Source organism: Hippopotamus amphibius, chromosome 6 (genome assembly GCF_030028045.1).
Source record: "Hippopotamus amphibius kiboko isolate mHipAmp2 chromosome 6, mHipAmp2.hap2, whole genome shotgun sequence".
In the NCBI taxonomy this organism is placed as follows: domain Eukaryota; kingdom Metazoa; phylum Chordata; class Mammalia; order Artiodactyla; family Hippopotamidae; genus Hippopotamus; species Hippopotamus amphibius.
The window spans coordinates 22,735,554-22,751,107 of NC_080191.1; positions in this window are offsets into that span (position 1 = coordinate 22,735,554).

Consider the following 15,554-nt stretch of genomic DNA (forward strand, 5'->3'; position numbering starts at 1 on the left):
GAACTGACATCTGGGACATTGTACAGCATGAAAGAAGTCATTTAATTATACTCAAATGTGTTACATGATCAAGTAAGTCAAGGTAGGCTTGCTTCTCTTTCTTGATTTGGAGGAACAGAGAAAGAAAAATAGGATGGGGCACCTATTCCAGCAAAAAATAAGTAAAGAGAAAGAGAATGCTGGAGAAAGCAAAGAAAAATAGAAGAAAGAATTAGTCGACGACAAATTTCAAGATAAAGTTACTTGAAAGTGTGAAAAATATTTTACTTAATTGCATGTATTTGGTGAGACTGCCTGAGAAACTGGAAGCAGGTTTCTGAACAGGAGAACTTTAATTAAGTCAAGCATGGGGGGGAAGTTATCATTAATTCAATTATCAATAAAAGGAAATATTCAAAATAAAGTTTTTCAAGAGTAAAATACTCCAGTTACAATGAACAAACAATTCTTCATTAATGTTTGCCTAAGAAATAACTGCTGACTCCCACATACTATCAAACTCATTTTAAATCACTAGCAAAATTTTAATTGACTTCCATACTGTCTATTCTCATTTGTTTCTTAATTATCCTTTCCCATTTAGGTTTGCTTATTTTTATAATATGTATTCAAAATTATTCCCTTTACCACATTGTTTGTGCTTTAAAGGTCCTTTGCTAATTTATTCTTCTACAGTTACATCCTAGTTAACCACATTGGATTCTATCCTTTGTTTATATTTTTACAACATAAATTTAATTCTCATTTCTCCCACTGGGTCCAAAATGTTCCCCTTTTTCCTGAAGTATTATTTCCAGGCATATTTAAGTTCCATTCCCTTAGGGCTCCTTTTTTTTTTTTTACTCAAACTTTTCCCACATTCAAAAATGAACCAAATGCATTCTTTCAGCAAAGTTCAGCCATTGGACAGATAATTTTAAAATACTGTTCCTAATTTGGGTCTTATCTAAATATTTAAATAGTTTTTGTTAAATTTATTAGGACAGAAGTGACACTCTTCACAAGGAAATCTACTAATGTGAAAAATAAAAACATGAATGCCTTGTGTTGGGTATGTGCTCTTTCTTTCTAGTTTAGGATAGTTTGAAATAACCCTTTCCACTTGTTAAATGTCTACGACTGATATACTAGGGCATAGTATAGTATTTTGAGAAAGTTGTTTACCTTAACCATCTGAGCAGTTTTTTTGCCTTGTGTGTTTATGGCTGTATAAGACTGTGTGTGTGTGTGTGTGTGTGTGTGTGTGTGTGTGTGTGTGTGTGTGTGTGTGTGTGTGTGTGTGTGTGTGTGTGAGAGAGACAGAGAGCGAGTGCGAGCATGATTGAGACTGCCTTAGTATCTAGAATTACACAATACTATCTGTGAAAATAGAAATTATGTGCCTCGTCTCTACTACCGAAAATATTCCCAGAAGAAACAATTAGAAATTTCATCATCTCGGGGTTAGTAGATGCAAACAATTACATATAGAATAGATGGACAACAAGGTCCTACTGTATAGCACAGGAAACTATATTTAATATCCTGGGATAAATCATAATGGAAAAGAATATGAAAAAGAACATATATGTGTGTGTGTGTGTATAACTGAGTCACTTTGCTGTATGGCAGAAATGAACACAACGTTGTAAATCAACTATACTTCAATAAAAAAAGAACTTTCTTCTCAACATTTTATATAAACAAGTTTGGTTTATTAAAATAGTGACCAAAATATGTTTAGTATGGGCACATTGCAGATGCCTGAGAGTGCACGGATCATCTATCCAAGGCACCTGCCCTAGGTGCAGCGCTGCTGGTGCATGTGCTGTATTCTGACCGCGTGTGCTGCTCTCCTCATCTGTTCATACATGGGCAGTAACCTTTCAGTGAACCAGTGAAAACAGTAACATGTTAAGTGGAGCTCTTTATTAGAAGGCACTACATGAGCAAATTGTCAAAAAAAAAAATAGGAACTACTAAAAGTGAAACCACAGCCTTTCTAGTTCCCCAAGTCTCCAGAGATTTGTTGCTTGGCTTTTCTGGCCCTCAGACTTCTTATCTGCAAAATGTGAGTGTTGGCCTGGATCTCTGATGTTGAACTGTATTTTGCGGAATCTTAGGAGAGAGTTAAGATGCCTTAAGGGCTGTCTGACAGGATGAGAGAAAGCCTCAGGAAGTAGGACCCTGGACTTTCCTCCCGTAGATCAGTTGGATGTTATCTCTTCGGTATTATCTACTATGGATATTGGGGCCTCATAGAAGGTTTCGAGTGGACATATTTGAAAACCACTTAATGTCCTTTTCCATTTTAAAAGCTGGTTTTCCCACAGATTAAATATAACCTGTAAAATATCATAACCATATTTTTTTCAGCTTTTGTAAGGTTTCCACATTTATCATCTCATTTAATCATGTGTCAGGAAGGCAGATGGGATCCCCATTTCGCAGGTAGGAACCAGGGACTCATTGCACGGCCTGTGCCAGTGACATGGGCCCTGGAGTCCAGACTCCTCTCCCAGTGTCTGATCCTCTCCATCACATCTCCTCGTCTTATGTCAGATCCTGTCAGACAGCTGCCCATTCTCCATTCTAACTTGGACTTGTTCATCTAACAGAATGACTTGGACTAATATTCTTGCGGCACGTCTAAATTCAATGCTCATAAATTGTTCATGTAGTTTTATAGGAAATGTACAAATAGATAAGTTTACCCCACACTGGTGTTTTCATCTAGTGTAAATACAATCAATGCACTATCAGTCTCAAATAAAGCTTTCTATTCCCTGTACAAAACACAGCTGAGTGGTGCCCACAGAATAGTTAATGCTTATAACTAACCTGCAAGCTAACTTTTTATTTACCTACAACTACTTTCTCCCACAAGTTGTGCTTACCAGGAGTCAGTTGTGTTTGTTCCCCAAACTGATCATGCCAGTTTTCCTTGCTATTATAATTATATAATTAATTATGTATTATAAAAGCCTATGATAAATGACTTTGAAAGAAGTGTGTGTGTGAAATGACTGCTTTGGGGACATTTGATGAAGACGTCATTAACAATACTGTCAGATTATATACTGGTGGGGAAATCATAACAAATAAAAAATTATAAAGGTATGGAACTAGTATCACCCTCAAAAGTAGTCATTATTTCGTTGAACTGGTCTTAAACAATGCTAAAAGAGGCCACAATGCTAAAAGAGGCCTAATGTTTACCGTATAGATATTCAACTTCTAGCCAAGTCTAATACCAGATCCTCGAAGGATTTATAGGTAGCATTTAAGGGTTGAATCAACTGTTTAAGTACTAGGAGGTCTTGAAAATAACCAACCCAGAATCAAGGAATGTTTTCACTAACCTAATTGTACCATCAAATGTACAGAATATTTTATCAATTATTATTTATTGTCATTATAAATACTGTCATCATCAACCCAAGACTTGCAAGTCATACCTCCCAAACTCAAAGAAAATCTAGATGAACTAAAGAATCCATAAAACTAGATGTAATTTTTTTTTACACTAAAAAAAAATTGGCATCACTCCAGAAAATACTTTTCATTGATCCAAAGTGAGAAAAGATAGATATTCAACTTCTGAAGTATGTTTCAAATCTGTGACTTGAAACTCTGTGATATTAATTTTGACTTATCCCTATTTTCAAAGGAAGATGTTTACATTCCTGAGGAAACATAAAAAGCAGTCATTAGATGGACATCTTAAATTCACAGAAGAGTTAAATAATTTTCATATGAGGAGTTCTTGGAGGAGTCTGTACAAAGAATTCTGGAAGCACAAATGAGAGACCTCAACTCTTCCTAAGAGTCAGTGATGATTTTACAGAGCAAATTTTTTTTTTTTTTGAGCAAATATTTGAGTTGAGTCAAAGAGGAGTTTCAAGGTCAGAAAGAGGTGAAAGGAAGAAAAGAGTGGTGTGGAAGAGCCATGGGAGGAAAGTCAGAGGCTCAGAATGCAAGGAGCATAGAGGGCAGTGCAGAGAATGGTACCAGGAAGACTGGAGAGCAGATGTGGATGGAAAGACAGGTTTCCAAGAAAATGGTTTTCATTGTTTCCCCAGGGTTATATTCTCAGTCTAGGGGTAAGTGTGTAACCACTTAGTGACTATGGAAAAACTATACTTAGATGAATGTTGGGAAAACAATGTTTTATGTTGAGGGATAAAAGAAAAGAAGACAACTATCCCTTCTTCATTGCTTATTCAGTACCAGGCATGGCGCTAGGCATTGTTTATGGTCTCATATCTAATATCTGTGAAATAGATATTATTAATTTCTTCATTTTAAAGGTATGTTAACTGAGCCTTAAATATGTTATGTGACTTACTTCAAAATTCTCTAACCAGTAGTAGCATGACTGGTACTTGACCCCACACTGCCTAAATATGGAGCCCACACTGAAAAGTCATTAGCCATCTAGGCCACCTCTCTCTGGTCTCTAGAAGATGAAGCCCAGAGCTGTAGAAGTTATGGGCCCCCTGGGCTATCGGCAAAATTCTATGCAGAGCTGTGCGGGAGGAGTAAGATGAGAGGAGGCAGGCAAAGGGAGTGGTACAGACTTCTGCTTGGACCATCATCAACAGAGGCTCAGGTCATGGTGTGGGAAGGACAAAAAAGGGGCCAAGTATAGGAAGGAGGTAGACCTAGATCCTTCTGGAGCCTCTGCTCCATCCAGATGTCTTATTGACATCCTGACTGACTGGAGAAAACTGACTTTACTGGACTCACTGATGACCTAGACACATTAACCATTCACGTTCTGGTAAAGGCCCAGGTTCACTAATGACTCCACTGGCCTTGTCTCTACTTTAATACACTGAACACTGTAGACCCAACCCAGACACAACAGGCCCCATCCAGTTCCCCATCTCAGGCTGACTCACCTTTTCATATGTAACAACTCCAGGCACAGTAAATGCCATGGCAGCACACCAGGAATTTTCTGCCTCCCCTGACCCACCTTGCCTTGACTATAAGAGGAGAGGTCCAGGCTGCTATCACTCATAGCCCAGTGAGCTACCTCTCCCCCACCCACCAACTATCCATCTTCACATGTATAAACCAATGTGTATTTCCTCAAGGAGCAACTCAGAAGGTTCTATATGTGATTGCTCTTTTATCCCAGAGAATAAATGAACAAATGTGATCAGGTATAAGTTGTGCCTCCTAATTCGTAAATGCTGACACACATGTGACAGGGAGACAGTAACTTTGTGGATGAATTATATCTGCTTCTGAGCATTTATTTACTTATTCTTTTAAAAATTATTCTTAGAGTATCTATAAGGAGTAACATTAACCACATGGCACTTTGAAAACATAATCCACTGTATAAATAGATGTATGAAGATTGTGCATATTTTGAATTTGTCATAGAGACAAACTTTTAATGACACGTAGATCTTTCAACCCTTTCAACAAACCATATGCTACTCTCTCAGGAGTTTTATCATTGTAATTGTTAATTATGTATTGAGAAATTGCTAATTACATATATATAATAATAAAATATATAAATCAATAATTAATAGGCATATAATTACATTAATAACTTTACAATTATAATATTACATTGCAAAAATATTAAAATAATACAATTGTATTATTTAACTTTGTTGTAATAAATGGCATTAGTTATGGGAATCTATCAGAACTTTCCATTGAGGAAGTGATTCCAATTCAGCTTTCTGGTTTACATTTTAGAAAAATAATAAGAATCTACAAAACAGTTATAATACTTTTTGTTTAATTTGCCCAAATTATAGTAAACTTTAGGAAGCCAGGTCCCATTATTTTAAATGTTTTAAATTCTTCTTCCAAAGAAGGAAAGACGATCTGTTAAAAAGCCTTAATTAAGTATGATGTCTTGAAACATACAAAACCTTGCTTGTCATGATGCACTTGTGCAAACTAGAATATAAATTTAGTTCCTGGCAGAATGATTAATGTATTTACATCAACCCTCAGGGAATGTTATGGCAAAGCGGTTATAAGTGTCTTTAGTCTGCCATACATGGAATCATTACTCTCTTGCTTTCATGATTTAGCCTTGGGCCTTAGAAAAATCAAAGGATATTATGGTCCAGGTGTCTCAAAGAATTCTTACAGCTAGTGTGAAAAATAAGACTCCCTGAAACCCCTGTTTCAAATTATAGCAGCGCCAGCCTAACTGTTATGGGAACAACGAAAGGGATTTATGTAAGGGGCAAATGATGGGCTTAAGATTCCCAAATGAGCACTAGGAACAAGTCAGCTTGAGAAACCTGGGTCAGAAGTGGAAATAACTGGATCCTGTAATCCTATGTCCACTTCTGACTGTTGGTTTTGCACTGTACTTTTGACTTACAGTGATAAGAGACATGTCTGTAGTTTTCTTTTTAAAATCTGAAAATCCGTTCAGTGTCTATAATAGAATCCTTAGCGTATAGGGCTTAGTCTGTATATTTTTGAAAGGAGGACTCTTTTCTGGGATGACACATTAGGACTTACTCTTGGTAAAAATAAACAAATGCAACTTTCCTGACTAGAAAAGGTACACCACATCACTGCAAACAAAATTTCTTACTGGATTTTTTTTCTCTATACAGAAGTCTCTGTCTTCATTCAAAATATACTTTTGCCCTCTCATTTATCATAGTCCTTTTTTCTTTAGGTGATGGGAAGTTTTTTAAATTGCAAATTATTTTTGTTAGATACAATTTCATTTCAGTCTTTTTCATTTCCAGGGAAACTTGCTCTCTCAATAGTTCCTGCTCAAGTACAGAACGGCTTAGTAGGGTTTCATCAGCACATCTTCTTGCATAATTAAACTCGTCAAACATACTTTTGTTGTAGGTCAAATAAAGGCTTAATAAAATAGAGGGTTTTTTCCCCCAAAAAAGTGTATTTATGAGAAAATATGCCAACTAAGTAGAAAAGAAATAGGCCTATACTGAAATAGATCATCAGAGAGAGACCACACGGAAAGAGAAAATATCAATAAAATTACATTATTGCATTGGCACAATGTTCCCCCTATTTTGTTTTTCCCAAAGGCCCGCATAGACTGGAAGGGACCCAGGCAGTTATTATCTCCTCAACTCTTTATAAGCATAGAGCACTGTGGCCTGGAAGACTTTCCCTAAAACATATAGTTCCTAACTGGTAGAGACAGGAGTAGAATTCAAGCCTCCCAGTCACCACTTACATATTATTTAACCTCTTCTGACTGTGACTGGAATGAAATCTAAGGATCATCCACATCAGGAAGCATATTAAGTCACAGAAGTGGATTCAATCTCAGAGAAAACATGGGAAGTTAGAAGAAAAACATCTGAAGGCAGAATCCTAGACTGTGCCAACATTTAAAACACAGGGAGAAGCAGAGACACTAATAAAAGAGATGATTAAAAAATGACCGAGGAGTCCACAGGAGAGCCAGGAGAGAACAGAATCATGGAAACTAAGGAAGAAAGGAGTCTTGAAAGAACACTGTAAAACACTCCCAAACGGTTCAAGGTCAAGTTTTCTTCTTGAAATTCTTTCTTCCCTTCTGTGATACCACAGTCTCATTTTTCTTGCTTTTTTTTTGTTTGTTTGTTTTAATCTTTCTAGCTATTCTTCAGCCTTCTTTGTGGGCTTGTCCTTCCCTGGCCAGCCAATAATTTTTAGAATGGCTCAGGTCTAAGTCTTGGACTCCTCCTCTTATCTATGCATAGTTCCTAACTGACCTAATTCAGTCCCAAGACCTTAAATATCCTCGACATGCTAATGCTCCCAGATCTGCCTCTCCAAGCTCTGCTTCTCCTAAGAAGTTCTGACTTGTGTACATACAAAGTCTTCCCTTACATCTACATAGGCTTTTCAGACTCAACATGGTCAACTCTTGATTTTCACTGCCACACTTTCTCTTCCCCAGGTCTCTTCCATCTCCATGAGTGAGGCCTGATACAGTTTGCTGCTTTTAAAATCCCGTTTCCCATGATTATTCCTGATCTCTCCAACATATTATATCCAACTTAGTACTGTTTACACTAATTAAAAATCACATCCTGAATGTGTGTTCTTCTTTAATATCACTAGCTTAATCCTAACATCATCTCCTCCCTTTCAGACTCCTGCAATAATCTCTTAATTGCTTTCTCTTTCCATTCTCAATCTTCGATAATCTGCTCTCCAAAGAGAAGAGGAATCTGACTTAAAACATGAATTAAATCTTGTCTCCTACCTATTAAAAACCCTTCATGTATTTCTATATCAATTAAAATTAAGGTCATGATCGTGCTCTGGCCAGCACAGCCTGAAAGGATTTAGCTCCTACTTCATTACTTTACCCTTGACAATTTTCTTCCAACATCAATGACTTTTTATGTCATAGTTGTTCTTTAAATATAACACATTTAATTCAATTTCAAGGCATTTGATTTTGCTTTTCTTTCACCTGGAAGATTTTCCTCCTGATCCTTGTATGGGTGATTATTTCTCATCATTCAAATCTTACCACCTACTGAGAGAGGACTTCACTGAGCAACCAGAATTATCCAGTACATTACCCTATTTTAAATCTCTACACAACATACTACTATCTGATATCTTCTGTTTATTCGTTTCCTCTGTCCATCTCAAAAAATGTAAGCTCCATGAGAACAGTGCTCTCATCTGACCCCAGAATTGTGCCTGATGTATAATATATTCGATACGTTTTGGTTAAAATAACAATAGAATATTTTTATTAGGTATTAATTGGATACTTTATATATGATATGAAATTGGGATTATTAGTTGAATAGAGTGCAAACAAGTAGACATATTTTCTTCCTAGATAACAAAGTCTCTGCTCAGTTATCTGATTGACATTGTATTAGAGCTACAGAAGTGAGCAAGGCAGTCACAGGCCTTACTCACTGAAGAGGGCAGTCATTAAAATATAATTACACAAATTATTATTGAATTGCCCTTGTAATAAGTCCTATGGGAGAAAAATATAGGGTGCTATGAAACGTGTAACCAGGGGATGTACCCAACTAAATATCGGGGAAGATACCCTAAAGAAGCAAAACTTAAGAGCCATTTAAGGTTCTGAAGAATAAATAAGAATTTGTAATAGTATTTCTTGGTGACTACTTTTTTGTTATGCAAATAATGATTCATAAAGTTTTATTTTTAGTTCTTTTTTGTGGTAAAATATATATAACACAAAATTTACCATTTGAACCATTTTTATGAGTACAGTTCAGTGGCATTGCTTATATTCACACTGTTGTGCAACCATCACCATCATCTCCAGAACTTTTTAATTTTCCCAGATTGAAACCCTGGACCAATTAAACATCAACTCCCCCACTCTCTTCTCCCTCCCCCAGCCCCTGGCAACTACAATGTACTTTCTATCTCTATGAATCTGACTACTCTATATACCACATATAAGTGGAATCACACAGTAGTTGTCCTTTGGTGACAGCCTTACTTCACTCTCCTCAAGCCCCATCCATGTTGTAGCATGCATCATAATTTTCTGCTTAGAAAAGGCTGAATAATATTGCATCAATGTATATACTACCTTTTGTTTATCTATGATTTTGGGTTCCTTAAGTGTGAGAATAATTCACATATACATACTAAGGGATATTATAAGTGTTTAGTATCACTGTGTATATTACTGACAGTCTAAAGGCAGTCTACTTGTCTATCCATGAGGGACATAGATAAAAAAAAATATGGACTATAAATAGGATGGAATGTCATTTAATAAATAGATGTAAAATAAATTAAGTATAGTGAAGTTGTTAAGTGCTCTCTGTTTGGATTACAAAACTAGTGCTACCTCTTACAAACTGGAAAAGTTACTTAAGTTCTTTGAGCCCCACTTCTCTATTTAAAAAATTAGATGATAACAAAAAAAGAGTCAGACTCACAGATATAGATAACAAACTAGTGGTTACCAGAGAGAGAAAGGGGGAGGGGCAAGGTAGGGGAAAGGAGTTAAGAGGTACAAACTATTATGTATAAAATAAGCTACAAGGATAAACTGTACAACACAGGGAATATAGGCAATATTTTATAATAACTATGAATGGAGTATAAAAATTGTGAATCACTATATTGTACACCTGTAACATATAATATTGTATATCAACTATATTTAAATTTAAAAAACACAAATAAGGGACTTCCATGGTGGTCCAGTGGTAAAGAATCCACCTTCCAATGCAAGGGATGCAGGTGTGACCCCTGGTCAGGGAACTAAGATTCGACATGCTGTGGGCAACTAAGACCTTGTGCCACAACTACTGTGCTTGCGCTCCTCAACTAGAGAGCCTGCGCGTCGCAGACTACAGACCCCATGTGCTGTGGAACCTGTATGCCACAACTACACAGAGGCCATGCGCCCCGGGGCCCACACTCCACAACTAGAGAAGAAAAAATCCACATGCCACAACTAGAGAGAAGCCCGTGCACTGCAACAAAGATCCTGCGTGCTACAACTAAGACCAGATGCAGCCAAGAAAAATAAATAAAATATTAAAAAAAACACAAATAAAATTAAAATTAAAAAATAAACATGGATGATAATAGTATTTTCATGAAAAGTTATCTGTGATTACTAAATGAATGACATATACAAAGCAGTTAGTTCATCTGATGTAAAAGCTGAATAAATGTTAGCAATAATTAGTTATTATTTTTACTGAGTGTCAGCATGTCAGGTCCCTGCTAGATTCTAGAGAAGATAAGAAAAATAACAAAGAATCCCTGAATTTGAGGGGCTCACATCCAAATGGAGGAAAATACCTAAACTCTGAAATACATGTAGAGTTTTCAAACAATTTTTTATGTATGCAATCCAGTTTCATCCTTATACTGGGAAACAGCTTTATAAAGTAATATGAAAGTAAAAAGCAGAGCATAAGATCTAGGAGGCACACAATGATTACAATTATGAAAACTATATTGCAGGCAAAACACATACACACACCTCAAACAAAAAGAATTAATGTTTGCTAAGACTTTTACATTGAAATTATCTAAAATCATTAAAAATGATAAGAATACAATAATTAACAGTATGCAAAAATCATTTTAAGAATCTGGGAGATAATTAGGGATCAAGAATTTGAGTTTAATGAGACAGCAATAGCTAAATAAGGCTCTCTCTCTTTTCACAGTAGAATTGTAGAATGTTCTTGCTATAGGGCTTTAGATATAATTCTGTCCAAAACCTTCAGTTCATGGGAGAGGAATCTGAAGGTTAGAGGTGTTTAAAGACTTGTTCAAAATAATGCAGGAAGGACCTCCCTGGTGGCGCAGTGGTTAGCAATCTGCCTGCCAATGCAGGGGACATGGGTTCGATCCCTGGTCTGGGAAGATCCCATATGCCATGGAGCAACTAAGCCCATGTGTCACAACTACAGAGCCTGCTGTGCTGTAGAGCCTGTGAGCCACAACTACTGAGGCTGCATGCCACAACTACTGAAGCCTGTGTGCCTAGAGCCCATGCTCCACAAGAGAAGCCTGCATACCACAAGGAAGAACAGCCCTTGCACGCCACAACTAGAGAGAAAAGCTGTGTGCAGTAATGAAGACCCAACATAGCCAATAAATAAATAAATAAATACTGCAGGAAGTAAGAACAGACACCAGTCTACTGGCCCCTAGTCCTGAGGTCTCTCATCTAAATCATATGCCCACTTCTGAAGAGGCCTCCATAGAGCTTGTTTTTGGTAACTTTCAATGTATTTTAAGGTACACAGGGCCATTTCTCCTCTTATCAGTCACATGGAACACAACTTGAGCTGTCTTTAACACATTTTCAAAATTAACTTTTTTAAGGATTTCATTGAAATGTAGCTTTAAATACTTAAGTTTAATACTTCATACTATTTATTATGATGCACAACACTGAAGATTAGCTCCCATCTATAGAACAAGCCTCCGAAGGCAAGAAAATATAATTTTCAAAAGTTCAATTTTGCAAAGACTTTTAAGGCATAGTAGTAAATATTCTGAAAGCTGATAAAATGTGATTAATAGATACTGCACTGGTTGTTACCTTGGCTTACTATATAATGACATCAGCATCTTTCTAAATACCTATTCAAATAGGGATTTGCCTCCTTATTACTTTGAAATTTCTTTTATGCATTTGGTAAATGAGCCAATAAAGTAATCTGTAAATCATTTCTATCACTGTGGAAATAGGATTTTCGAAACTGTTATGGTCTATGTATGTTGGCTTTATCTTGGGTCATGTAGCTGGAAGACAGCTCTGAGAGGCTAAGGGTAACCTAACAACAATTTGATAATTCTTAGAGATCTTTTCTTGAACGTCTTTTTTTTTATTGGAAAGCATATTAATTCCTAAAAATCTGATGCAGAGCATTTAAATGATGATACAAATTTTTGTTTGTTTGTTTTCACTGAAAAGGATATAATGTCTTGACTTAGAAAATGCTTCTTATTTTGCTACACACTTAGAAAGCATCCAGAGTGTTTTCTATACAGTCAACACAATCTTTGAGGCCATCTGCGGTTTGCAACAAATTTATAGTTTAGTAGCTAAAATTGATGAGAAAATGAGCTGTTGACAGACATGTTTTTCCAAATTGATATTTGAAGATGGTGCAGCCAAAATACTTGGCATGAAATAGCAAAGAGAATAAGGATTGTGTATCTACAGAATACAACTCTCTAATGCAACACAAGCTAAAATTTCTCAAAATTCGAAATTTTACTCGTACTCTAGGTTCTATCTTATAATCTTTGATGAAATGTTGCATTAAACATTAGAAAGAGTCTAGTATTTTTTCCTCTCTTATCTAGGTACATAGAGACATTCCAATTATTGGCAAGTTCCCTTGAGAAAACAAGTGCCATTTTGAGTACTATTCATGCTTTGATACATTAAATCATCAGATATAAAAAGAACAAACACAAAAACAAAAAAATCCATCATATTTAGTATAGTGGTAGGAAAATTATTCAAATTATTTTTCAGGATTTGGGCTCTTTATATTTTGGTATCATTTTGCTACATTTACTTTTTGTATTATATACACACAACGGCATGCACACACATACACACACACACACACACTCATATGTAGTGCCACAAAGGAGGAAAAAACTTTGTTTTGTAGTACTAAAAATTCTGGTGTTTCATGCTTTGTTTTTGTTTTTTTATTCTTTAGTTTGACACTAAGAAGTAATGGTATTGGTCTAAGGCTATGGGTAAAAGATCCCCGCACAACTGACAGTACATTTTTTAAAAGAAAAAATATATTTAAACTTTTTTGAATTACACAGACAATATTTGCCTCTTGCTTTTCTTTTAGTACTAGTTGATCATTGATAGTGGGTATTTAATTAACTCAATCAACAGACATTTATTAGGTCCTCGTATGTCAGGCCCCACTCATGAATGAGGCATAATTGCTGCCTTCGAGGCAGAGCTTTGCCACCCCTGAATGTGGATGTCCTTTCTCCTTAGAAACCCGTGATGCGTAGCCAGGTCAAAGATGAGACTCCATGGACAGTAACTCAGCCCCAAGGGGACCTGGACAGTCATCCTGGGTGCCCACACTAAAGCGTCATTAGTCCTCCACTTTCAAAGTTACAACTTCCTGGTGTGAAAATCACCATCATCATCACTTCACACTGCTCCTCCCCACTAATCAGTTCTGTGATTCCACTGGCCCTGTGAGCAAGACCATGTGGCTTACATATGGTCTTGCTTACGCTAGGATAAAGGATTTCCTATGTGGAGAGCATTATGAATTGGTTTTAAATGTACTATTTGTCAGAGAAAAAACAACTACAAATAGTACCCAAACAGCTTAATGTAAACTAAAATATTGTAACAACAACCTATGGCTAAATTAAGTAATGTGTACAAATGTTAGTATTATCCTAAATTTATTTAAACTGTGAAGGATATTTCTGCCCACACTTTTGATTCACAAAGCCACAGACTTTGCCACCTCAGAAGCCTATAACCACTCAGCTATAACTCTGCATCCCCAGATATCCTTCCAGGGGAGCCAAGTGCTGTCTGGAAGAGCTCATGAACAGCCACTCTATACAATATTTTATACAATACCATGCACAGCACTCAGCTAGGCCTGAAGCCATGTGAATTTGTCCAATTTTAGGTTTCATTAAAATTTAAACATCAGCTTAGATTCTATAAAAGGCACAGCTATTTACAAACAGTGGTTCTGGATTTGATTTCTTGAAGAAAAAGTGTAGCTGAGATTTTGGTAGATTGTGAAATTTAAAAAGAGAGCTGGGACTTCCCTGGCAGTCCAGTGGCTAAGACTCTGTGCTCCCAATGCAGGGGGCACAAGTTCAATCCCTGGTCGGGGAACTAGGATCCCCCATGCTGCATGGTGCGGCCAAACAAACAAAACAACTAGCTAGGGGTATGCCTTTTTTGTTGTTGTTTAATAGTAAAAAAAAAAAAAAGAAGGTATTCAATAAATGTTCATCAGGTGGCAGGTACTATCCTAGTCCCTTGGGATACAGGCATGAATTATGAATTGAACACGGAGTATCCCTGTCCTCATGGAGCTTTCACTCTAGGGGGAGAGAGAGACAGCAAAAGTAATTTTATAATGTAATATCAGGTAGTGAGGAATGCCACATAAAGAAAAACAGGACAAGAGTGACAGAGAGGGACACTTTAGCGGGTTGGTGGTGGATGCTCATGTGAAGGTGAGGTGCTCAAGAAAGACTTCTCAGATAAACTGATGGGTGAGCAGAGACCTACCTCCATGGAATGAGAGCGAAGCTGTCGGAAAAGCAGCCGAGCAGAGGGAACAGCAAAGACCTTGAGGTGAGTTCCAGGAGTTGGTGAGTCCCCAGAATACTACAGGCAATGTTGATGGGTTGCTGTAAAGAAAAGGAAGGGTGTTAGAAAATGAGGTTAGAGAGGTAGCCAAGACCAGGTCATGGATGCTATGTTTGGCCATGTTAAGGACAGTATGGTATTGTTAAATATTAAGTACCTATGAAATAATTTTATCTGGGGAAAAAGAAAAGTACATGTAATTTTTTATCCTTATTATCTTTTAAAATGTATTTGATACCTACAAAAGAATGTACGTATTCTGCAGGGAAGTTGTTTGGACAACTCTGGTCTCCTGCTTCACATCCTGGAAAATATTTTACTCCTCTGCCTATTCCCGCCACAACCATCTTACTTTAGCTGAGTGGTGATCTCTCACCTGGGGGCTGAGGCTTCCCTAAAAGCACTACACAGGAGGCCGGGGGGACCTGAGCTGGCACTAGTTCCTGTCCCGCCTGGAAGTGGGAAGTTAACGCTCCGTGGGGCAATCCTTGACCAAGGGAGACAGGCGCTAGAGATGGATGTATCACTCAGGGATTCTGAGGTAGATTCTTTTCGTTGCACAGAAGGTCCTGGCAGACGTGAGCCCCAGCTGCCCTCAATAACTCTATCGGCTTCCTCTTCTTCCCTCCTTCCCTCTTCCAAAACCTCTATCCTATTCTCTGGAATCACTTCTCATAGCAAACTACTTGCAAACCAGCCCTTGTCTTAGGCTCTGTCTTGCTGGGGGAAC